Here is a 27,525-nt window from a genome sequence, read left to right as displayed (position 1 = left end):
TTTTTTAAATATTTAAGATAACAGATCCAGTGAGTGCCCTGATTTTTGTACTCATCCAAATTAACAATGCCACACTCTTTGTTGAGTGGTTGTTCTGGTAAAGAATCAGACATGTACACACCTCTAAAATGTTTGATGCCCAGTGGCTTGATTAAAGCTTCAATATCTTGGTTTGTAAGCGGCTCTTGTTTTTTTTAAACTTATTCATGGCTCTCTTAACACCTTTGCCTTTTTTCTCCATGGCCAGGTTATGGCGCCTCTGCTCATCTAATTCCGCCCTATTTTTCTTGGCATCTATTACTGTTTTTGCTATGGCAGCTGATCCCCCGGCCAAGCTCCCAACAGCCCCGAGAGCAGCTAAGATGGCCGGGATAGTAAATATGAAACCCCCCGTATGCAATTTTTTTCTTGATTGCTGTAATTTTTTTAATTGGGGGGTGCTAAGCAACAATTTCATACCATGTCCCTTGGCAATACAAGAGCTTTTTTTCTTGCGCTGCTTTTTGGTTAAAAGACTATCAATAGTTTTAAGAGATTTGAGACCTGCATAAGGTATCTGATACATAACACCCTTGGCCTTCATTGTAGGTTTATTATTTACAAACCCCACCCCAGTTTTTGTTTGGTGCTCATAGCTATGGTGGTCCCCAATGCTGCTATTCTCTCACTTAAAGAAGCATCTTTGCTTACAAATCTACCAAATGCAGCCTCTTCTAATTTCTTGTCTGCAACATGTCTCTTGTCAAGATCAGAATGTGTGTTGTATGCTATGTCATGGTCTCTACAAGCAGCATCTAGGGGATTAACACCAGGATCCCCTCTGTTTAATCTATGATCCAATTTTGTGCCTGGACCACAATACTGATAGCCTGGAATGTGTAGTTCAAATGGCAGCTTGTTTATAATGTCATTAACCAGGCCCCGACCCTCAGAAATATTCCAAAATTTAGGTGGTAGAGTATTAATAATTTTTATGAGATATCCAATCCCCTTAGTGTCATTCACTATAAAATTAGACAATTTGGTGCTTATCATGTCCATAATTCCAACCTTTTCATTGTAAAAATTGTGGTTGCCAGCATTTTCCTCCCCAGCTATCACCAATAACCTGTCTACAAGTTTCCTGACATCATCAACCCACACAAATTCTTTGGGCAGGGTGTTGTATTGTTTGATTCCACTGCCAGTCTTGATCTGTGACCATATGGGCTTGATTAAGTTGTTATATTTTGCTCCACTGCTAGACTTGACTCTTTTCTGTGTGGGATCATTGTTCTGGTATAGAGCATCTGATTTTATTAATATTTCTTTGTAATGTTCATAATCTTGATCTGTATAGCTGCCAGGCCTTTTCCTAGTCATCAGTTCCCACAACCCAGGTGTGCCGGGGTACTTAACAAAACCACCTTTTTCTCCGAGACGAGATTCTGAATAAACAATCAGATCATCCCCCATAAATGTTACTCTGAAATTGCCAATTCTATGTATGATGCTACCATCAAGCTCTGTGTCAGCATATAAGCCAAACACCTCATCTTTGTTGTCTTTAGGTGTGGTTAAATATTTTTGAGCAAGAAGACCCAATTCAATAGGATCCTGAGTAGCTTCAATTCTTCTAGGAGCAACAGGACTAGGTGTATGAATACTGGAAAGTGGGGTGAATGGATAATCTAATATGTTCCTAGCAGCAACAGGTACAAGCTCCGTGATCAAATCTTGATTTTGCTCTGTAACAGTTTTGATATTTTTACCTAAATTATTAATAGCATCAATTACAGGCTGTTCTGCTTGTTTGTGTTTTTCATAGATTCCCCGGTTCTCTGATTTCCATCCCTTAAATCTTTTTACAAGATAATCTCTTAATTTAAGATCATCAATAATTGGTCGTTTCATGGTTGTTTATATACGTCTCTACGTCTAGAAAATTGTTGATTTTATTTCTGTATTTGCCAGTATTAGGTGTTCTTGTCATATCAATTGTGACAAACCCATAACTGTCCTGGTTCCAGCACCTACTGCAAAACTTGGAAAAATCATTGTAGCTCAAGTCCCCACCTACATATTCATCGTGTATGTGTTTGAGGTTGGTATGATCTTGATGAAACACACATATAAAATTGCTGTTGTCTCGGATCAGCTGCTTGGGAATTTTAGAAAAAGTCTGTGCCAGGTAGAAACAATCTATGTTTTTGTGCCGCCCCTGTGTAAAGAAATTTCTAACCTTGTTTTGATTATCCAGTATAATGTCATCAAACACAACAACAGAATTATCGAGACATTCATGAAGTGGCTTAACATCTGGTTCAAAAGTGGCAATATCCAATCCATCATATAGCTTCATCAGCTGCTGATATTTTAATTGTTCCAAGCTCTTAGAGAAAACATACAAGTGCCTGTTTTTCCAGTCTAACCAGTTGGGTGCCAATAAAAAATTATCAATTAATAGTGTAGTTTTACCACAAGCAGATGGCCCAACAATAAGACACCTAATATTATCAGGCAGTAACTTTCCATTTCTCTTAATCTGCTGTTCAGGTTCTGGCAGCCTTTTTATAACATCCCAGGTGCTCATATTATCACTTTGTCTGCCTCGATCCAGCTGTTTTCCGGATGACCCAGCCATTTGACAAGTAACTTGTTGCCTTTCCTGCGGATGATTTTTTCTATGAGATATGTGTCAGGCTGCTTAGTTTTGCTGAGTTCTTGTTCATAGAACCTGCCTTTGAGAATTTCTCCTCGGTGATCTTTTATTATATATGTGTTAAGGGTCCCGGGTTTAACTTGAACCACTGTAAATAATTCGGTGCTCCAGTTTCTTGTAAAACCTCTTTTGAATAAGTGCTTATATTTGCTGATTCTTACTTGATCACCCACCCTGAATTTGGCCCTTCTTGTTGTTGGCTGGTATCTAGGATAATAAACAGTCCTGATCAATTTTTGCTCATCAGATGAAGTTACTTCAGAGGGTTTCATGTTGATTGTGGAATGGACAGAGTTGTTATATTTATGTAGAAGTTCTGGAAGAATATTAATCCATTTATAATTACCTTGAAGTGTAAATTGTTTATACATAAGATTTTTTAAGGTTCTGTTGAATCTCTCTACAATTGAGGCCTTGAGGTCACTGTAACTAGAGTAATGTTTTATTGCCTGGCTTTTAATAAATTGTTGGAACACTGAATTATAAAATTCTTTGCCATTATCTGTTTGCAAATAGCGCGGTGATCTTCCACTCTGATTGATGATTGTCCTGAGGGCTTCTGTAACACATTTTCCAGTCTTGGATTTGAGTGGCAGAGCCCAGGCAAATTTTGAAAATGTGTCTATCACAGTGAGTAGATACTTGTAGCCCTTGTTGATTTTGTCTAAGTTTTTCAGCTGTCCACTTGACAACTCAATCAAGTCGCTCTGCCATAAATCATCTATGCCCTTTGTGACTACTGGCAGTCTCTTAAAATTATGCCTGGCTTGTCTGTGTAATTCATCAACAATAATTTGTCTAGACATAATATGTAAACAAGAATATTGCAACTATAGGGTGTTCAGCAGCTGATACTGCAGGATTTTCTAAATATAATTTATCCCCTATTTGTATTTTAAATTCCAGAGAGCCATCATCTTCAGCATAGGCTGTTTCTAATGTATTGGGATCTGTAAAATCCTCTAACTCTACACTGGTGATTTTTGGTTTGTTTTCAGCATTTGTTATTGATAAGGTGGGGTAGTGGTGTGCCTGTGGCTGATGCCAATATTTGATCTTGATTGGTCTCAGTGTGCCCCCAACAAAAAATTGATAATAAAATTGTGCAGGAGATAGGATATATATTTTGCCACCTGGTGTAAATGGTGAATCATATTCTTTGTTGGGGATGCTGTACAATTCAAGAATTACTGAATGTTTTGGATTCTCGATTATGCCTGTTATTTCTTTTTCTGCTGTGAGCAATCTGCTTGTTACAGATTCAAGATGCTCATTGATGGTCCTAACAACATCATCGTGGCCTGGCTTGATTTTTATGTCCACAATAAGTTTCTTGTATTGTTGCACGATCTCTTGAAGCTGGGTGGCAAAAACAGACAGAGCATTTGCTTGATTGGATTCCATGGTTCCTAGCTGTTGCTTGATATTAGCTACAATTTGTTGCAAATTTTCAACAACTGCCAATTTTGAATTTTGAGCAGTAAGATCATGGACCTGTCTTCTGATATCCTCAAACAGGGCATGCAGTTCATTAATATGTTGATTGGTTGGTAGAGTGGCCACTGTCTGAGTGAGTTGTTTGATCTCTGTCTGGATATTCTTGATATCTTCTGATTTCAATATCCTATTCACTGCCCTCTTAATATTTTTAAGTTCCTGTGATGTAGGCAGATTTGATACTGTATTCTGCAAAGATTCAAGTGCCAATTTCACATTGTTTAATTCAGATGCATCAGCCACATTTTGCATAGCATTTTGGAGCAGGGCTATATCTGCCTGAGTGGGTGTTGATTGTTGTAAAATTTCAAGTTTTGTTTGAATATCATCGATCAAGTGATGAAAATGAGATAGTTCAGATTCAGTGTTGAGGTTTTCAAGCTTTGTGATTTGGTGCTGGACACTAACAAGAGTATCTACAATACCGGGCAGGCGGGATTCTTGTACATTTGTCAAATCACTTTGCACTGCTGCTATGGTACCTTCAAGATGGGTTATGGTACTTTGAATTTTTCCAAAATCTTCATATGTTTCAAGTTGCAGCTTGATGTTTGCTACACTCCGAGTTATTGCATTCAAAGCATCAGAAGATGGCAAATTGTTCATAAAATTTTCAAGTGTCTCAATTTTATCTTTAACCTATGGCATTGTGCAGAGGGTCCAGATTAGGTATTTGGAGTGACTGAATCTGTTCTTTTAGAGTGGAAATGACTAGATCAAAATCTTCTTGTGATTTTATGCTTTTGACAATTGTTTGGAGCTGTGCCTGGACATTATTTATCTGCTCTTCCAATTGTTGTTTCAATTGCTCAGAATTGGTGGCCTGGGTCTTAAATTTGGCTTGAAGAGCTGCTACAGCTTCTTCCAAACTTTGAAAATTATCTAATGTTGCCAAATCAGTATATTTCTGAAGCAGCACTTTGAGTTCTGAGTCAATTTTAAGAAGAGGGTCCATGCATTGTGATTGTAAATTTGTAATTTCTAATTGAAGACTGGCATTGAGTGTGGTTTGTAAAGCTTGTAAATCACTTCTTAATTTCTTGACTCTGACATCAAGCATCAGAATCTCATCACTGTGATCTTCATGTCTTGTATGGCCAAATATATCATTAGGCATTTTTGTTTTAGTGGTTATTTATTATAGAGTATCTGATTCTTAATTCTATAAAAAAGGGTATAAGCTTGTCATATGACCCAGGGACCTCAATGTATAAGCAGTCACCAGCAGAAACAGTATATACAGTGCCAGAAATCATGTTTGAGTGCTTAATTCTATAAATATTTCTCCCTATTGAAATCTTGACATCACCCTCGGGAGTTGTAATAAATTGCAATTGCCCACCTACAGGTAATTGATAATGATTTAAATTATTGTTAAATATGTACAATATTTTACCTGTTTCATCATCAACATCTGTAAGTATGCTGTTCAGATGAATAATTAACAAGCCACTCAGTTTAGATATGATATCAGAAGAGGGTTGTGGTGTCGGCAGGTCCATAATAGCCTGTTTTTTGAACCCAAATAAGTTCATAGGCATGTTTATTTATTTCAAATCATGCTCTGTAATTGGGCATTGTTTGCCACTTTTCAAATCGCAATGACCCCATGGTAAAGTATGTATGCCACATGATAAAATGCATCTCTTGTCATCATGTGGGTCCAGAGCCACTTTTCTTACAATATTTGTAGTCAACAAGTGATTCTTACTCTGAATTCTATTTTCTGATGTTTTGATTGAACTCTGGGATTTGAGGCAATTTTCATAATCTTCAAATTGGAGATCTTTTTCAACAGTTACTTTGCCAATGCCCTTGGCTTTTTTGACAACAGCACTACATGTTTTAAAAGTGTACATCTTGGCACTTAACCCAGCAAATACCACAATAACATCACCAAGTGTCTCATCTTTTAACTTGCCAGGCACCTTTTTGTTGTGGGGTTGAATTATTGTATGTTCACTGGTATCAAAGTATTGAAACAATTCAGGCTGTGACATATCTTGATAAACATCTTCTGTTTGAATATCAAGAATAAAACTATCCGTGTCCATGTACAATAATTTTACACGATCACCATAAAAAGGTTTCAACACATCATAATAAAGTTTTAACATATGTAATTTGGACAATTCCAATATCACAGCCCCTACATAAATAGGTTTATCAAACTTAATCTTTGTTTTTTTCATGTTGAAAAGTGCCATGTGCTCATCATAAATTCTTCTGTAATTGAAATTAGGCTTTGCAACCAATTTTTTGCTCAGGTTGGGGTCAGTAATTATTTTAACATCGGTATGTTTTCTGACATTTTCAATTGTTTTGCCATACACTGAATTCACCATCAATTTAAACAAGCCCTTATCAAATTGGCTCTTTGCAGATGTTCGAAGCTCCGTGTTTGTATCAATGTATGGTTTCAACCATTCTGAGTGCCTGAACCTCAAAACTTTGCCAACTTTGGTCACTTGAACACCATGTTTCATTAGGAACTGGAGGTTTTTGTAATATATGACATAGTCTTGTTTCGGCTCCAGGGTCATCATGAGCTTCTTCTGTTTAGAGCCAGGTGAGCACTGAACCTCAGGAATTGGGGGCAGATCAGAAAATTTATTGTGCAAATGATCTGAAATTGTCAGATCAACCTCTAAGAACAGGCCATAGTCACTGTCATCAAAATCCTTAAGATCCTCAATATTGAAATCTTCGACCCATTCAAGCCCTGCATATGGCAGTTTTTGCATCATGGCATGACCATAGAGGCTGTTTGCATCTACATACAGTATATAATTTGATGGCCGTGCTGGATCATAATCAGGCAGCATAATATGCTTGTTATTTGCTCTGGCATATCTCTGAGAACATTGCACCATCCCTCCTCTTATACATTTCTCCATAAACAGATACATATCTTGATCGTGGATTAGATCCAATTGCATTTTGGTGTTCAAAAACGTTGCGGACCATGCTAGGCCCGGGGCACTGTAAAAATATATTGGGTCCAGTTTATAATTTTTCATGGAAGATTTTCTGAATGCCTGCAGTGTATCAGCTAAGAGGGTCACATCAAGTTTTAAATAAACCATGTGATAATCACGAAATGTCTTGCATTTTAACTTGTTCCACATCAACTGGGCATGGTGATAATCTTCATCGGTGATTCCAGATCCTCTGATTTTGCTGTAAAACTCTTCTTGTGGTGGCAGGGAACACTCATCAAATTTAGAAAAATCTGTAACATAGTCATATGGATATACACCCTTCCGCCTAATTAATTTCAGGTCCTGATTTGGAAACATTGCACGTGTGATTTTGAATTGGTCATCAGATAATTGATTTGCCAGTGTAGCCAGGCTAGCAGATAAAAATCTGTAAGAATCAAGAAATCTTATGTGAATAGGAACACTATTAACTTTAATTATCTTGCTAATAGATATATATTTCTCATCATTTTCAGCTAAAATATTTAAATTCTGCTTGTCAAACCCCCCGTACCTGATCAGATGATGGAAATCATAATTGGATGCTCCATGGAAAAATACGGGGATACATCTTGATCTCTTGATCTGAATATTACAGCTATTGCACAGGGCCTGTTTATATCGACCATCTGTATGAGAATGGTGTTTCACCTTGATATTTGCATCTGAAAATTCAGAATCACATACCGGGCATTTTTCTGCATTGTTGAAATCCTCAATCTGTTCCTCTGTTAAAGGCAACATAGGCTTTGATTTTAATAAGATGTTGGATGCTATGTCACGGCTCTCATTTTCTATTCTATGTTCAAATTCTTTGATGGCATTTGGTCCCATGTATAAGTATGGCTCACTAGCTACACCATCCCGTATAACTGTATAACAAAAGCTGGAAGGTTCATGTAGCTGGTACGGTGTAATTGATGATTCTTCAGGATCTGGATTGCAGAATGCAAAAGGTTTGAGATTTGATTCAAAATCACAGACAATATATGCTGGGTGTTCCAACAAGGCTTCAAACTTTTTGAATTTGCAATTTTCACTTGGATTAGGCATCACCATATGAACAGGTTTATGGTTCCCACAGTATTTCAGATGCTCAATTAACTTGTTTTTAGCAATTTCTGCATTCTCTTCCCGAACCCCATTCACCATTTTTTGACCATCAAATACAGTTAAACATCTTCTGCACAACTTAAATATTCTATTAGATTTGTCTAGTTGTGTTCTCACCAAAGCTTCAAGACTGTGTATCAGAGTGTAATGATATGTGCCATCCCCTTCAATTAAGAGCAGATCAATCGGAATAGCAGATTCATCATCAAGTGTACTGATTCTGAGAGGTGCTATCAAGCAATTGCCACGGCCAGTGGAACAAATAAATACATTAATAGATAATTGTTTGCCATTGATGTGCCTGGCCCTTTTTTCAAATTTATCAATATTCTGAACAAACATTGGATATTCCAAACCCTCCATTGCTTCATCAAAATCATGTTCATGTTGTTTGTAATAAGTTATTCTCTCAGGATGCCTTGAAACTGGATACAAAGCAGCTAAAATACACCACAAAAAGCATTTCTGGTCGGTGTTTTTTATATTGACCACAGCTCTTCTGTTTTTGATATTGGTAGGTAATGGCAAATATGTGGAACCTTCCAATGGCCTGAATTCAGAAATATTAACATATAACTTGTGTGGAGAGCCACATAGGCTCCATCCAGACTCTTTTGCTGCAAATTCAGAGTGTTTGATATTCAGTTGATTTATCAAACTGCTTATTATTTTGTCCGAATTTGCATTTGAATATACAGGTACAGTTTCTGTTAAGTGGCGCTGTGTAAATTTTGTGTCATTTGGCTTCTTATATTGTACAAACAATTTGAGGGACAGCTTATAAGAGCCATTTTGTGCATTGAGAATTGCCTGCAGATCAGGATTTACACTGTTCAAAAAATTATTAATGCCACATCTTGGCTCTGATACAAACCGATAATCCCTTAATTGGCTGTTAAAACTGCTATGGATGGGTGCATGGCGTGGCTGCTTTGCAGGTCCAGCATTAACAGGTGCTTCGTGCTTTCTTTTCAGACCAGATGTAGATGGTTGCGGGGGCAATGCTGATGACTGTACATAAGAATTACACCTATGCCATTTGTAATATGCCTTGCTTAATATTTTATGGCATCTTGGGCACATTTTTGTGGCCTTTCTGCATTTGCTAGGCTTACAAATATGCCGGTGCCTAGCCCAATGAGAACTAGATATATTTTTATTACACTGATTGCAATATTTTTGTTTTGGCATTTTTTCTTGTTGTTTATTATATAAGATTTTCTGGGCTTCAATTCAAAACTTTATACTTAATAAAAATATCAGTTGGGTTCAGCAGTTAATGGCTGAGCTGGTGCTTTTATACCCAAACAACAGCAGTAACTAGGTTTTGGTGATAGTTTTGCTGATGTACAACACACTTCACCAGGTTTAAAACCTCATCTCTATATCAACTAAATACAATTCAAAATTGGATTTTGAACTGTGCAATAAATATTCTGTAAGTCTCACTTGTGTTTATATTAACAGAACAAGACAAAACCAGAATTGTATTCAGAATTGCATGTTTTCATACAAAAAAGCCATATTTTTGACAAGTTTATAAACAACAATCATACAGATATAACTTTTACACACATGGCCGAATCTGTCTGAGCAGAGGAGAAAGAAGGTTTTCAGATCTGGGGGCTATCAACTAGCAGTAATTATTCTCAAAATCTCACTTGTGGAGATATTATTTTGCAACATGTTTTCAATCTTAAATATTTTATCAGAACTCAAACCCGAGCCTCCCGATTACAAGACAGCAATATTATCATTTTGCCATCAGGGGAGGCTTCACATTTTATGAGAACTTAAACCCGAACCTCCATACCTGAAGAATTGGGGTATAGACCCCTCTTGCCATTGTTTTAAGTATGAGTAAATCTATCTGTTGAGCCCTCGCCTTTTCTACACTAGAAATTCAGAATTTCTTAAAAATCAGAGCATATCACACCTGAAAAATTGGGGTATAGGCCCCTTTTGGCTTTGTTTTAAGTGTAAGCAAATCAGATTGTTCAATCAAATAGCCTCGCCTTTTCTACACTTGTAAGTGTTCCTCATCCTATCATCAATACCACTACTACTTTCCTCAATGACTGCAATACGAAACCAACCATATAAGGTAGCATTTAGCGTTCCACCCGCACCGCAAGATCTGGTCCCTTTTCGCCACCACTGAGCAGAAGGACAAAAAGACTTTGATTTCTTTCTCCAACATCGGGCTTTTCTGCAACTGATGTAGGTCCAGCCAGTCAATGTCTCAGGCTTAATTAATGTCTTAGGCTATACCCCATGGTTTCAAGTGCCGGACCCTGTGGCCGAGTGGTTGCCGGACCCTGTAATTGTAAACAGGAGAATCTAAGTCTTTTGCCAAAATATTGCCTGAAGTACTTTTAACAGATAGTGTTATTTGTCCAAAACACTCAAGATTTTTTTATTTTGATTTTAAAATTTTGGGTGCGTCAGCACTAAGGCTATTTTGCACCCGTCACACTATACGGGGTCCAGCCCCTTACCGTTTCACATAACAACTCTAACGTTGCTTAATTAAAATCATAAAATATTAAAATGTTCTGACTTTCGTTAAAAGCCGAGACTGCAAGGAACACTCAGCACAAATAAGGACAAAACACAGGACAACACAAACAACATTATACTGGCCATGGGGCCAGTCGCCAGAGCCTCGTTAGTCTTCAGTCCAGGGTGTACTAACGTGGAAGTGAGGTTGACATTTGGGTGTACTACGTGGAAGGTCACCCCTTACACCCCAAAACACTCAAGAAATTAAGTGTAATATGATTAAAGAGATTCTGTCAATCGGAATATATTTTACTGCTACTTTTCTTCATTTCTATTTGTACTTGTCTTGATCATAAATACACACGGCGTGCGACCGTACAACAGTGACAACTTTCACAGCGTGTAGAGGATATGAAGGTGAAACAATTCTGAAAATGGCATTTTGTATTCCCCATGTATGCAATCCCATTCAATAGCTTCTTGGTTGCCACTGTCATTTATTTTTACTGTAGAATTAGATTCTAAAAGCGAAAATACACCATGAAACGTTATTATGCCAACGCACACACTGCCAGAAAAATTCATTTACAGGGGTCGCACTGGCCTGAAAATCCTGGATAACTGGAGAAGACAGGAAAACAAGGCTAGGAATGAGATGATCATTGGAAACACAGAAAATTTATTATAAGCGTTCGAAACCTGGACTCGGGGGAATTTTTATTGCCATATTTGGTAACCGAAAATACATTTCGTTTTATCTTACATAGTGATTAATATATTTACAAGATTAATGAACATAATGTCCTTCTCCAGAGAAAATTTTTAAATTCCACCTATGGGTCTGCCCCCTCCCTCCAAAAAATCTTGGGTACGAGCCTGACCCGTGCCGTACCTACCAACTGACTGCTGGCCTCACTCCCACCAGAAGTTGGATATCATCCAACCAGTTACGGGGTGAGGTGTGAATTGAAATTGAAATCGTAATTTTGGGTGCGTCAGCACTTAGGTTATTTTCCACCTATCACATTATACGAAGCCCAGCCCCTTACCATATATAAAATATAACTAACATAACAATACTATAATGTCAGAGGACTAAAATATTCTTACTTGAGTTAAAAAAGGGCAACACAGGATTTATACTGGCTGTAGGTCAGCAAAATGCGGTCCAGGGTATATTACGTGAAAGTGAGGTTGGCAATTGGGTGTACTACGTAGAAGGGGTGACGTGTGGTCAGCACGACCAACCCCAGTCATTATCGTAGGTTTTAATGACCAGGTTACACTACTCGTTCGTTCAATTTCCTCACGATTCTGGGTGGGTGACCGACCACCTGCCACGACCGAAGGAGATGCGTCCAGCTCCAGACGCGTGCTCAATGGGGAAAGGGGCTTGGTGTTGGTGGATGTCAAAATATAGTGCAAAACTACTAAAAAAATAAGATGAAACACCTTTCGAAAACCCTGGGCACAGTGGCGCAGGAACGGGGGGTACAGGGGTACATTGTACCCCCTAAATTTTTGAAGGGGGGTACTGTACCCCCTAAATCCGTAAATCGAGTTGTACCCCTTGTACCCCCCATGTTAAAAGAACCTATTTTCAGTTCGCCCAATAAAAAAGTGTATATTGTTTATAACAAATAAACGTTATCTTCCTTAACACAGAAATTCAAACCATTCTAAACTTATTCTACTATGGTGCGACCACAAGGAAAAAACCCTGGACGAAAAGTCCCCGCTTTCTCTTCTTCCGTTCAGCTCGGGCCATAAGTAAGCATGGTCCACTCTCCCCCGCCCCTCCTCGCAGGAGTACGGTGTACAGGAGTCGCGGGTGTGCGCAGGTTGTTTTGCTTATGGTTCCACTATACATTGTGGTTGCTACTAGTTAGTTCATTGACCTAAGTTCTTGGGAACCTCTTTAAGGAGATGAAAATTGTTTAAAATGTGAATGGAACGATGGAATCAGATTTGCTCTCAGAAAATCACGCTGCAGACGAATGCACATTTTCTAAAGAAATCTTCGAAGATAAGATACAAATCTTCATCAGAAGGGTATATGACTGATCCATTTTCTTTTGAATATTTAAAATGGAATTTTCCAAAACGAAATACTTACACGAACGAGACGAGACACTACAGACCAACTTGGGGGGTACAATGTACTGCTGTAACTCACCCATATTTTTGATAACTTTGAAAGAGGGTGTTCGGAAACTATACTTAAACCTATATATTAAGAGATTTTGAAAATAGAGTCCCGATTAGCCTATCTGAGCATGAAGTGAATCTAGAATAAGTTTTAATGACTTCCGAGTGGAAACCGAAACAAAAATTAACACAAACAAGAACAAGAAGGACCTCGCCACACAGGAGACGAGATGAGGCTGTGACAATTTTCTACTCATTTCATCGCGATATCATTCCTAGGTAAAATGAAATTTTTCTCAGACATTCAAACAAGGTGCAATTTGCGATATTATCAGAGGGGGAATTATTTTTACCTATGTATTAGATATACTTATAATTGGACATTAATTGCTTAAAATCTAATTTTGGTATCAAATGCCACACAAACACAACGCCATTTTAAGTTAAACCCTAAAGTCAATCTGTACGAAAATTACATTAGTCAGATGAATGCACGAGATAAATGAAACGCACTGCAGGTTCTATTGGTAGATTTTGGATTTGATTCGCAAGGTCTTTGAGTGAGATGAGAATGTTTGATTGATTTATTTGTTTTATTTTACTTCGCATTTCTGCCACTTTTCGCTAATCGCAAAGATGAGGATGGGCGATGATATCATGAAATTGATGAACACTCACATGCCCTACCTCTGGCGTCAAAGCGCGCTATGCCAACCCCTCCGCCACGGAGGCTGGAGAGGTGGGAATGTTTTGGATTTTCCTTGTAGATGCGAAAATCTTTAACTCTGACGCGCACATGCTTTTGCTTACATTAAAGTTTACCTTTTCACATAAACGAGAAATTGACATGTCACCCTAAAACACGCATGTATCTGCATTTAATACCACTACATACGAAAAGAGACCTTGGGCGGTTCTTCATATTGTCCACCAAAGATTTAAACTAAAAAAAAAAAAAAACATTTTGAGCGTATGATTGTCCTTGCTTCCTCTGACATCTGAAGGATTTCGGTTTTGCATATGTAATGATAGTACTTTCAGTGCTTGAAGAGTGTCATTAGGTACAGCTAATTATATAACAAATAAATACTTTGTCAAATGTTTCACAATATTTTAAAGTTAGACTTCTTACGAGTTGGTCGGGAACCATCTCAACTCAGTTTATTTCTTTTTTTAATACAACGCCCTACAGATGTCTGAGTAAATACCAAATACATGGCTTCTAAAAGACATTGGATGTGGTACACATATGCCATAAATTCTTTAAAGATATTTTTATGCGTAGCTATGGGAATTTAAAATTAGAATGGACTGAACTCAAGTGGAACTCTATAGGTATGATATATTCATAATGTGGTTTCTATATTCAGTGGGTGGGAGCTGATTATTCCTGGTTGGGGTGGCTCAAGATCCTCCTCACCCCGTTTAATCTCAACCTGCATTAAAATGAATAGATGTATCTTTGTTCGCAATATTCACATTTCGAACTTCTGATTTTCCGTTCCGTTAAATTCAAATAAGGCCAGAACGAAGTCCAGAGCTTTATATGTTTCAGAATTGTTATCTGGTTTTAAAATCTGTTTAAAAAAAATTCTAAGAAAAACAAAGAAAAAATAGTTAAGCAAATTTTGCATTAAATAACAGGACATTCGTGTGTGCTGTTCTAAAATAGAATATTTCCCATGCCTTCACATTATACCTAAGTATCAAAGACATATTTAGGAGGGGTCCGGACACTCCCCCGAAAGACTTACCAAGAAGTAAAAGTAAATAATCAAAATATAATTGTTTAGCATTTGTTATATAATCAGTGGTTATTTCCGCTGAACTTATGGGAAGGCAAGGAATTTGGCTCATACGGCTTTGAAGGGTTCCAAAAGATTTATGCACACAACTAATGATAATATCCATAAAATATTAATCAGAAACTTTACTTTTCGTTAATTGGATCTAACTCCCTGTTTGTTATTCAATAAATATTCAATTATTTTTCTATTTGACATTAAATTCCTTGCCAGGGCAGTTGTTTTTTATACAAATCTTGGCGATCTTAACTACATGTAACTTAGATAATGAATATATGCTTTTATATCTCTATTATTTTACTATCTCTTACCTATTCATGTAATAACAACAATACAATATTAATTAACTTACATATTTAATTAATATTTTTATTTAATTAAATATAATAATTATAATTATTTATTGTTATTATTGCAACACTTGGTTGGACCCCCGAAATGTATTTCTAGGTGCTGAAGCATGTGTGTTTATACAATATATATGGGAGGCTGAATTTTGTACCCCCCCCCCCAAATGAAAAACGTTCCTGCGCCACTGCCTGGGCACACCATTGAATGCGTCCCTCCCAACCAAGACAAAGCCTACATCACGCCGGAAAAAGACAGCACGGAGTTTGGGGGTTGTTTTTAAAGAAATCGTTGACGCACGACATCACTATGGTCAATGGATTCGTCTCTCCCCCAACTTTCCCTCGCTCAAGGACGACTGGTCCCATGGGGTTCCTCTATGCTTCGCAAGAAGTCGTCCCTTCTCCCCGCAGGCAAGTTCCGTCCTGTTCTCTGCCTGAGAAAGCACATTTTTGCAAGGCTAAGGCGCTAAGGCTTTTGTTAACCCTCGCGGTCTGAAAATTCTGTGACGTCATCGTCGAAGCTCCAAGAACTTGCCTTCCTGTGATATCGTGTGAACTGTTCACGTGGAAGCACGTACAGGGGATACAAGATCTGTGGCGCATAGAAATATTAATGATTGATTGATTGATTGAATTGCTTTATTTTACTTCGCTTCTTGTGCCACTTTTGGCTAAATTTGCGAAGATGAGGATGAGTGATGATATGATGAAATTGATGAATGGACACTTACAAACATCCATGCCCACGCCAGGATTCGAACCCGGGACCCCTGCATAGAAATATTAACATCAGTGGCGTACGCAAGGGGAGGGTACCGACATTAAACCCCCTCTTGAGTTTTTAAAAGATAATGGAAAATTATGTGGTAAAAATGGCAAGTTTATTATTATCTGCGACAATAATAATAATAATAATTTGAATTATTATTCCCATACAGCACAGCATTCCGTATATTTAAGAGTGAATGCCTTGAAAGTAATCACGAATTTTTGAAAATAAAATATGAGGGCAACTATGAATTAAAAGAGAAAAAAGTTTGTTTTGTATCTTCTGCTGCAACAATGTTCACCGAACATGTATTTTTTTTCCTGTGAATAATGAGCATCAAGTAAAGAAAGTTCTTGGTCCATTGTAATCGGCTAATAAAGACAAAGGCTAGGCCGACAAGAATACGCAATAACCAGTCCGCCACCCTATTGTTTACTACAGCACGTTTGAATTTTAGAAATCGGACGACAATAAGCCTAACTATTGTGAAATATTTTGTTGGTAAGAACAGCGAGGCAATCCAGACGTAAATTATTGTACATGTGCATGGTAGATTTTGAGAGCGGTATTGGAGATTTCTCACGAATCTTTACAGTGTCGTTTGAGAACTTTCGATATGAATCCATGTAAGCTACCGCCACCGCAAAATTCAATTTTGTACCTCCCCCCCAAAAAAAAGAAATCACTCAGTGACTCACGAAAAAAAGGGGGAATCTAATCAAAATGTCCGAGAGCTATTCATTGATTTCGAAAAAGCATATGATTCGGTCAAAAGAGATAAATTATATAACATATTAGTCGAGTTTGGAATACCTAAGAAGCTTGTTAGTATGATAAAAGTATGCACAAGTGAAACAGAAAATAAAATTCGTGTGGGTATTAATGTGTCTGACAAATTTACAATTCATGATGGGTTAAAAGAAGGAGATACATTATCTCCATTGCTCTTAATTTTGCCTTAGAATATGCTGTTAGGAAGGTAAAAGAAACTAAAGAAGGACTAAAATGAAATAGTTGTAAAAAGCGCGACGGCGGGTTCAGAAGTAATCAATTAAAGTAAAATGTGCACTAATTAATTAGTTCAATAATGTCAAGTATAACTGCACTCAAGCCATAAGGAATATAATAATATCATAATAAATATGGTCTCAGGGATCGTGTTTATGCAGTTGGACCTTTAAAGCGAGGTAACTTTGTTTATACAGTTACATTATTCAATCCTGTAAATTACGTAACACAAGAAAATAGGTTTGAAATCTATATAATTAAATAAGTCAATTCACATAATACAAGCTGCCCTCTTACGCACAAACCAGACACTCACTCACACATTCATCGGCAGATAACACAATACTAATCCTACTACAAATACTGTTATTTTCCTGGAAAATAGCATTGTATAGCTTTCAGTTAAATACGGCGGTTAGCAACTTTTCTTACTCAACGCGATGTGATTTTAAGACTGATAATTATACTCAAATGATTAGAATATTACTTATTTAGGGTTTGGATTAATTATAAAATTACTTTCTCAGTTCACAAGGAATAACTACGGCGAAATGTTAGTATGCGAAGTAGATAATGTTTATGTCAATTTGGCTACGGAATATTGTGTAATCCAATATTTAGAATCACGCGCTGATATTCTGGATCCATATCCGACGGTCATAAAAATGCTTTCTTACCTTACGGCTGGACTTGGGTCATTGCTACCTGGGATGACATCTCAGATGGACACTCGATTAACGGAATCACTTTCACTTCCAGAACTTAACTTACGATTGTCAACCCGTATTCCTCTCTTCCTTTTTCTGGAGTAATCTTCGTTGAAGCAAGGATCTTAAGTTCGCTCAACAATGAATCGGCATCTCAACAATGGTTCGGCATCTCAACAGTGGATTGGCACATCAACAATGGTTCAGCATCTCAACAATGGATCGACATCTCAACAGTGGATTGGCACATCAACAATGGTTCAGCATCTCAACAATGGATCGACATCTCAACAGTGGATTGGCACATCAACAATGGTTCAGCATCTCAACAATGGATCGACATCTCGACAGTGGATTGGCACATCAACAATGGTTCAGCATCTCAACAATGGATCGACATCTCGACAATGGATCTGGATTGGCACTTCAACAATGGTTCAGCATCTCAACAATGGATCGACATCTCGACAGTGGATTGGCACATCAACAATGGTTCAGCATCTCAACAATGGATCGACATCTCGACAATGGATCTGGATTGGCACTTCAACAATGGTTTGGCACTTCAACAATGGTTTGGCATATCAACAGTTCACGATCTCTCACACATTGAAATCAGAGTTCACAGGGCTACGAATGCGGCGGTTAGCTTTAAATAGTTCGGGCGGCGTTTCTACGATGTTATGCAATTATCGGGCTATAATTTATCACGACGGTAATCAAATTCTCGCGACGACAGATGGAATTTTGTCGCAGACGTAGGCGCGATCGGAAGGGGGAGAAAACCCCTTGGGCTCTGTAGCGTTCTACTCACCCATGATGTGGCTGTTCAACGTGTCGAAAACTAACAAAGACTCTTTTGCGAAATCAACCAGCACGGATGTGATCCGAACGAATATTCCACTAGTACTGTCTTTTCCTTCAGCTTCGCGCGAAGACTTCCATGTCTAGCCTCTATGCTTAAGTCCTTTTCTACTTTCCCTCCAGAAAAACTTGTCATCCGCCATCTACCCCTGTATTGATGAAATGCACCCTTGACGAGATTAGGTGAGTGACCCGTTCATTGTCCATCAGCATGGAAAGTAGGACAGCTCAGCGTGAATGCTATCTTCTCAAGCGTCCTTTTGTTATCTTCCGTGATTTTTGATCCTCAATTACGGCCTTATCCTTCACTCGATTTTTATTAAACTTCGGAATCTTGACTTTTAGAATGTGTTTTACCATGGTCTTGAATTTCTGCTCAATCGGTCCACTAGATCAAAAGTTCCTTTTTTCCGTTAATGTCCATAAGAACCTATACAAATGCTGTTTCAGAGACGATTTGTCGTGGCCAAACGCAACATTAAACATTATCCACTTGCACCTTGCCTTAGTTTTACTAGTATTAAGTGTAGAATTATACTGAATAAGTTTCTTAATTGGAATAATTTAATCTATAATTATTTTAATCAGATTGGTTAATCTGTAAGGCGTGATTTTCCGTTATAAACTTTCCCCCTCTTACACATGAATTTTTTCTGGAATTAGCTTTGCTGACTAGAGGAAAATTCATCCCACAATAAATTTCATAATAACGTAAAATTATGCCTACTTTTTCTTAAATTTAAAATGTCCGAATCAGGGACTCGAACCCTGGACTCTTTACACCATTTTCATAACCAATTTCATAAGCACAATTATCATTACTATAAATCATTACCTTACATATTAAATATTTGCAAATGAATATTAAATATTTCTCATTCGTCGAATAAGTGAACTTATATATAAAACCTTTAGACATACCTACACTTGATTTTCAAAAATGAGTACAATTGCCAAACTTAAATCTAATGATTATATGCGTAAATCAATTTTCATAACTTGACTAAAACATGGAAAATGATATACTTATAACTAATTTAGTTTTCATCATATAGGCATGGTTATATAAATGTGATAACTATAATTAACAATTCTTCAAACCTTTTACTTCATTATGTTATATATATATATATATATATATATATATATATATATATATATATATTTAGACTGTATGATATATATAGATATTTGCTATATACAAGTTTCTCTACATGTAGTTTGCAGCTTGGTCGTTGGTAGGCTTTGTTTGGTTCATTTTTAGCTGTTGAATCCACGAATCTCTCTTTCCTGTCGAACAATTCCATTTTTTTACATTATCGATGTGCTGAGGTGTAGTTTCTTTGCCATTTTTGCAGTTCGTGAGTTTTAAGATGTTATTTCCTAATCTTCCACAACAAATATACGGTCCTTCGTATAGGTTAAAGAATTTACTTATCTTTTTATCAACTTGTGAGCTCAGATAGTGGCTTTTTATAAATACAAGATCATTTTCCTTGATTTCTTCCCCAATTTTACTACTTTTCTGGTTCCTCTTCTGTTTTAGTTCTCGGACTCTCGTTTCGGCAGCTATCAGTTTTTCTTTCCACGGTGTTTCTTGTCTTTCTTCTTTGATTTCGAAGTGCTGCAGAAGTGTACTATTGTTTTCTTGACCAAGAAAAAGTTCTGCGGGTGAACTCCCCAGTGATGTGCATACCGTGTAATTTAGTAGCAATACTATGGAAGTTACGTGTTCGCTCCAGGTGGAATGGTTCTCTCCACAGAACACTCGCATTAACCTATTTATCTCTGAATGGGCTCTCTCTACGGGATTCGAAGATGGATGATAGGGTGCAGTTAGCATAATATTAACGTTATACTTCTCCAGTGTTTCTTTCCATTCCTTACTAACAAACTGTGGGCCTCTGTCGCTCAAGATACAAGTTGGTTTTCCCAGATGAACAAAATAAAATTTTGTTAGATATTTGAGTAAGAGTTTGGTGTTAGTCGATCTGATTGGATAAGCCACTAGATATCTGGTTGCCAAGTCCATGATTGTAAATAGATATCTCTCTCTTCCTTTTGACACTGGTAAGGGGCCAACTAAGTCCACCGCCACAATATCTCGTGCCTTTGTCGCCCTTAGAGATGTAATAATATGATTCCTGCCTTGCTTTTGTGGCTTGGTTTCGGCGCATCGTTCACAGTTCCTAAGCCATTTTTTCAGATCCTTTCTCATCGAGCTCCAATAGTACAAAGGTGACAGAAGTTTCCAGGTCTTCTCAAATCCAAAGTACCCTGAATCTTCGTGACACTCCTGCAACATCTGGGCTGTGAGGTGGTTTGGTATGCAGATCTTTATCTGCCCGTTGTCATGGAAATCGCTGCGTACTAGAATGCCGTTCTCGAGGCGAAAAAACTCACGCACTCTTCTCTCTCGCCGATCTCCGACGTCAGTGTTGCCATCTAGTACTTGAAAAATCCCTTGAAAGTCTGGATCTTTTCTTTGCTCTTCCGCTAGCTTCTCGGCGGTGTACATCTGGAGGTATGGCTGGCCAATGATTACATGGTTGACGTGTGCGGTAGTTACACCGTCACCTTCACAGTAGCGTGACAGTGAATCTGGAACAATGTTGTCCTTCCCTTTACAATGCTGGATCTTAAAATTATACCCTTGAAGCTGGAGACTCCACCTCGTTAGCCTACTATTCCAATTTTTTGCTTGATTTAGAAACTGCAGATTTTTATGGTCTGTTACCACGATAAATTCCCTTCCTGCCAGATAAATGTGGAATTTCTGGATAGACCAAATGATGGCCAAGCATTCTAGTTCGTTTATGCTGTACCGTTTCTCAGCTCCTCTCAAGGCTCGACTTGCATATTGAATTATCCTCTTTTCGCCATCCTTGATTTGATAAAGGCAACTGCCTAGCGCTAACATACTCGCATCACATTGCACGTAGAAGGTGTCGTTAAAATCTGGGTGATATAATTGCAGTTCCTTGCAGACAGCTTCTTTTAGAGCATCCATACTCTGCTCTTGTGCCTCAGTCCATTTCCACTTCCGGTTCTGCTTCAAAAGTTCATACAGCGGTGCTGCCATCTGTGCGAACTGGTCAATGAACTTCTTATGCCATTGAAAGACTCCTAATAGTTTCTGAACTCCTTTAATTGAGGTCGGTTTTTTAAGCTGTTTGATCGTCTCGAAACGTTTGGGATGCTGTTGAATTCCATTTTCATTTACTATGTGGCCAAGGTATTCAATTTGTGTTTTGAAAAACTCTGATTTATCCAGTTGAATTGTCATTCCGGCTTCATGAAGTTTACTGAGAACAGTATCCAGGTGAATTAGATGTGTTTCTATATCCTCTGAAAAAATGATCAAATCATCCACGTATGCTAGGCAAAATCCACTAACTTCGGCTCCTAGCACTGCGTTCATTGCATTGGTGAAACCTTGAACACCATTTGATAGTCCGAAAGGCATGGTTTGGAATTCATACAATTGGTTTTCAAATAGAAAGGCAGTATAAGGCTTGCTGTTCTCTGATAGGTTCAGCTGCCAAAACCCACTATTAGCGTCCAACTTTGAAAAAATCTTTTTGCCATGGAAAATCTGTAATATTTCGTTAAGATTCAGTGTTTTTACACGTTGTAGTTTGCAACGCTGATTCAGTCGGCGAAAGTCGATACACAAACGTAATCCTTTACCTCCCGGTTTTTTAACAACCAGTAGAGGATTGAGATGACAAGAATTCGACGGTCTAATGATGTCCCAATCTAACATCTGTCTCAACTGCTTTCTTATCTCGCCCCTGTAGGAGTAGGCCACCGGATATACATGTGACACGACTGGTTCGTCACCTTCAACTTTGATCTCATGAGTGTATACTCTGCATCTGCCTGGTTTTTCTGAAAAGATCTCTGCATGCTCTCGTAGGATGTTTCTGAACTTCTCTCGGGCTTCCATGTTTATTTCGTTTAGATTAGACACTAATACATCAAATTTTTCTTCAGGGCTTAACTTAGCGCAATCTTCTGTAACATTAAAACACTTTCCTTCCTCTGGAAAGTACATTCTATTATTGATAAATTCAGCTTCCTGCTGACTGACGTCGTCACATAAACGTAACGTCCCTCTACGTAGGTTCAAATCTGCGCTATATTGTATAAGGAATTCCATGCCTAAAATAGCATCCACATTCAATTCTCGAACGACGTAAAAATCTATTAGAGTCTCCATGTCTCCTATTTTGCCACCTACTACCACGTGCCCTAGTGGTCGCTGTCTAACCTTGCCTGAGAAATCTACTAGCCTAATGTCCTTACTGCTACTAAGCTGCGGTTTCGTTATATCCTTAGAGATTTTCTTCCAGATCTGTTCCCCACATAAGTTCAATTCCGACCCAGTGTCCACGATGGCATTAATAGAGTGTTCTCCTATTTTTAACTGTATTTGAGGCGTTTGAGATGGCCATAATTTCCTGCTCGAATTCTCTGCAGCATCGCTTTCATCATCATCTTCTGATAAGTTATTTATGAACCAACAACTTCTTACTTCTATGTCTGTCATTTTGTGTCGTCGATTCACAGGTGAGGATTGTGGCTCTAGAACCTTTTGCATCTCAGATTCTCCGCCGACACGAGCCGAGCTGTCGTCGGAAGGTGTTAGTTTTCCGCTCTTGCGCCGTGGCTGTTATCCCGACGAGTACCTGACTGGTAATCTGGCGCGTTGGGATTGAGTCCCCTACTCGTTGATGGTTGAGGCCATTGTTCGTCAGTCTCTTGCTTCTCATTGTTGTAGGCGGTTCTTACTAAATGAATAGCTTGTGTTCTGCCTTCTTCCATACGATTGTCTTCCTCCCCGCGTGAAAATCGTATGTCGCCACGCCCTCGGTAACCTGCGTTTGTGTTCTGTCTGCCTCCACGGTAGTTTCCTCGATTCGAGCGTTTGGCATCCCTGTCTCGCTGTCTTGGAGGACTGTACTGCGATTGTTCTTGTCGATTGAATTGTTGTCGTCGTCCATTGTATGTATTGCGTGTAGTCGCCATTTGCACTCGTGGAAAATTTTCTCCTCTCTTCCTATCAAAATTATTATTCCCTCTTCTGCTCGATTGATCTTCCCATCGATGTTTTTCGTTCTCCTTCAGCAAATCCATGTCTTCAAGGATAAGCGACATTCGGTCAAAATTTTCTAACACATCTCCTGTAAGCTGTCTCTGTACGTAGCTCGGGTACATAGCTCTGATGGCCGTGAGGATTTCTATCACTTCGGTTCCGGGCTTAAGCGAACGGAATTCATTCACCCTCTGCCAGAAAAACTGTTTGTATGTGAGCTTTCCGTTGACGTCGTACCGCTTGTTTCTTAACTGGGTAACCTTCCTCTCTACCAATGATCTGCACTGAAATTGTTCAATGAAAGCTTTTTCGAAGGTGCTAAAGGTCTTGAACGCTGGTACCTGGTGGTCTAACCAAATGCGTGCGGAACCGCGAAGAAGTTTCTGGATGAGCTTCAGGTAATCCTCTTCGTGAATCCCATATAAAATGCAATCTCTTTTGAATTCTTGAAGAAACGTGGATGGCAAAGTTTCTGTCTTCTCTTGGTCGAAAATCATAAAGTTGTCCAGTGAAAACTTCGAGAAGATGGCACGCCTGCCTATTTCCGAGGTGGCCACACTGGTCTGTACCACGGAGTGGACTCGCGAGCAACTGCTATCCTGCTCCATGACGTCATCGCCTGTCGACTGACTTCCCGATCTTGATGGTTCCTGTGCTAATGTCGCCAGGGGCGTTGATTCTCGCTGTTCTTCCTCGTTCCTCGTTCGTGGTGACGTAATAACGATTGAAGAAGTCTCTCTCTGCATCGTTTCTTTGATTCGTGTGACGTCTTGGCGTAAGTCTTGCGTCATGTTTTTTATCTTCCTCCATTGCTGTTCTTCTGAGGTCATCTTTGTTTCGATTTGTTCAAATCTTTCTTCCACCATTCTGGAATCCGCTACAAGTCGACGATCAACCATTCGGAATTCCTCTTCCATTCTCCTTTCCACGTCATTCTTCTTTTCTTCTATCTTCTCTCCCAGGTGTGCCAGGTGTTCATGGATCTGCCTGACTTCATTTTCTACTGTTTTTTCCAGGTTCTCAATGTCTTTCGAGTTATCACGATGTCTTTCAACACACTCTTCTTGGGCTTTTTCTATTTTCTCATCATTCTTTTTTAATGCTTGTAGAAACTGATCCATCATCTCTCGGTGTTGTTGTTCTTTCTCTCTTCTTCGCAATTCTTTTTGCCTTTCCTTCTCTTCCTCTTCCAATTTTCTCTTCTTCTCCTTCTCTTCTTCTTCCAATTTTCTCTTCTTCTCCTTCTCTTCTTCCTCCAATTTTCTCTTCTTCTCCTTCTCTTCTTCTTCCAATTTTCTCTTCTTCTCCTTCTCTTCTTCTTCCAATTTTCTCTTCCTTTCTTTCTCCTCTTTTCGACGTTCTTTCCCTTCTTCATGTTGCTTCATCATCGTAGCGAAGAGCGCCATTATCGCTTGAACATCCATGGTGCCTTGGGTTGGTAACACTGCCGTTGGCTGCTCACTTTCAGGGATAACGGTATTCTCCGGAGCACGGTTGCTTTCTCCTCCCTGGTCGCCTTCCAGTAACGTCACTTCCTCTCCTTCCTTTGGATTGTCCATTTCTTCAATCTTCTTCCTTTGTCGAGTTATTCTCTCCATCACCCTTCTCCTCGGTCGTTATTCTCTCTCTCTTCTTCCTTGGATTCGATGCGTTCTCGCAGCGAGATATAAATTTCTCTTTTCTATTTCATAAATAGAGCCTACGGGGTTCCACTTTCTTCCATCGGCCTAGTCGTTTTCCCTACCGCCGGATTGCCCAAAAATTTAATTCTTCGCCCATTTAATTGTTGATCGATAAGCCCAAAATATATATACACACATGCAACATAATAGTATTCACAAAATCCTCTATATACTTTTTAACTACACTAACCAATACAAATGTCAAAATACAATAAACAAAACATGGAAATATTCCAGAATACCTCAATAAATGATAAATAATAAATGTGTTTGTTACGTAATTATTCACATTCAATTAATTTGGTTACGCGTTCATTGCTATTACTCTATTATTTAGCTTAATAAATTTTCCTCACAAGCTCCTTTCGCTTTAACGTCCCGTCGCTAAACATGGCAAGTTTATGGCTTATAAAAATTTTCAATCAAATTTCAATTCTTGAAATTACAGTTATACTAGCAACAACAAATGAAACAGTTTACTTTCCTATCCATAGCTTGCATAATGGCTACGATTATCTTAACATATTCCTTTGCAGTTACCACAGCCCACTCAGGCCTACCTAACTGATCAGCTGATTTAGAACGCAAATACGACACATTAGCCTAAACGTAACTATGTTCGACCTGTCCTATCGCATGCTCGACCTGCCCTGTCGCATGTTCGGGCTGCCCTGTCGCTTGTTCGGCCTGCCCTGTCGCCTGTTCGGGCGCCATCTTGTAAAAAGCGCGACGGCGGGTTCAGAAGTAATCAATTAAAGTAAAATGTGCACTAATTAATTAGTTCAATAATGTCAAGTATAACTGCACTCAAGCCATAAGGAATATAATAATATCATAATAAATATGGTCTCAGGGATCGTGTTTATGCAGTTGGACCTTTAAAGCGAGGTAACTTTGTTTATACAGTTACATTATTCAATCCTGTAAATTACGTAACACAAGAAAATAGGTTTGAAATCTATATAATTAAATAAGTCAATTCACATAATACAAGCTGCCCTCTTACGCACAAACCAGACACTCACTCACACATTCATCGGCAGATAACACAATACTAATCCTACTACAAATACTGTTATTTTCCTGGAAAATAGCATTGTATAGCTTTCAGTTAAATACGGCGGTTAGCAACTTTTCTTACTCAACGCGATGTGATTTTAAGACTGATAATTATACTCAAATGATTAGAATATTACTTATTTAGGGTTTGGATTAATTATAAAATTACTTTCTCAGTTCACAAGGAATAACTACGGCGAAATGTTAGTATGCGAAGTAGATAATGTTTATGTCAATTTGGCTACGGAATATTGTGTAATCCAATATTTAGAATCACGCGCTGATATTCTGGATCCATATCCGACGGTCATAAAAATGCTTTCTTACCTTACGGCTGGACTTGGGTCATTGCTACCTGGGATGACATCTCAGATGGACACTCGATTAACGGAATCACTTTCACTTCCAGAACTTAACTTACGATTGTCAACCCGTATTCCTCTCTTCCTTTTTCTGGAGTAATCTTCGTTGAAGCAAGGATCTTAAGTTCACTCAACAATGAATCGGCATCTCAACAATGGTTCGGCATCTCAACAATGGTTCGGCATCTCAACAGTGGATTGGCACATCAACAATGGTTCAGCATCTCAACAATGGATCGACATCTCAACAGTGGATTGGCACATCAACAATGGTTCAGCATCTCAACAATGGATCGACATCTCAACAGTGGATTGGCACATCAACAATGGTTCAGCATCTCAACAATGGATCGACATCTCGACAGTGGATTGGCACATCAACAATGGTTCAGCATCTCAACAATGGATCGACATCTCGACAATGGATCTGGATTGGCACTTCAACAATGGTTCAGCATCTCAACAATGGATCGACATCTCGACAGTGGATTGGCACATCAACAATGGTTCAGCATCTCAACAATGGATCGACATCTCGACAATGGATCTGGATTGGCACTTCAACAATGGTTCAGCATCTCAACAATGGATCGACATCTCGACAGTGGATTGGCACATCAACAATGGTTCAGCATCTCAACAATGGATCGACATCTCGACAATGGATCTGGATTGGCACTTCAACAATGGTTTGGCACTTCAACAATGGTTTGGCATATCAACAGTTCACGATCTCTCACACATTGAAATCAGAGTTCACAGGGCTACGAATGCGGCGGTTAGCTTTAAATAGTTCGGGCGGCGTTTCTACGATGTTATGCAATTATCGGGCTATAATTTATCACGACGGTAATCAAATTCTCGCGACGACAGATGGAA

Source organism: Lepisma saccharinum, chromosome 22, assembly GCF_977018435.1.
Source record: "Lepisma saccharinum chromosome 22, izLepSacc3.1, whole genome shotgun sequence".
Classification (NCBI taxonomy): Eukaryota; Metazoa; Arthropoda; class Insecta; order Zygentoma; family Lepismatidae; genus Lepisma; species Lepisma saccharinum.
This window is presented reverse-complemented; position numbering follows the sequence as displayed.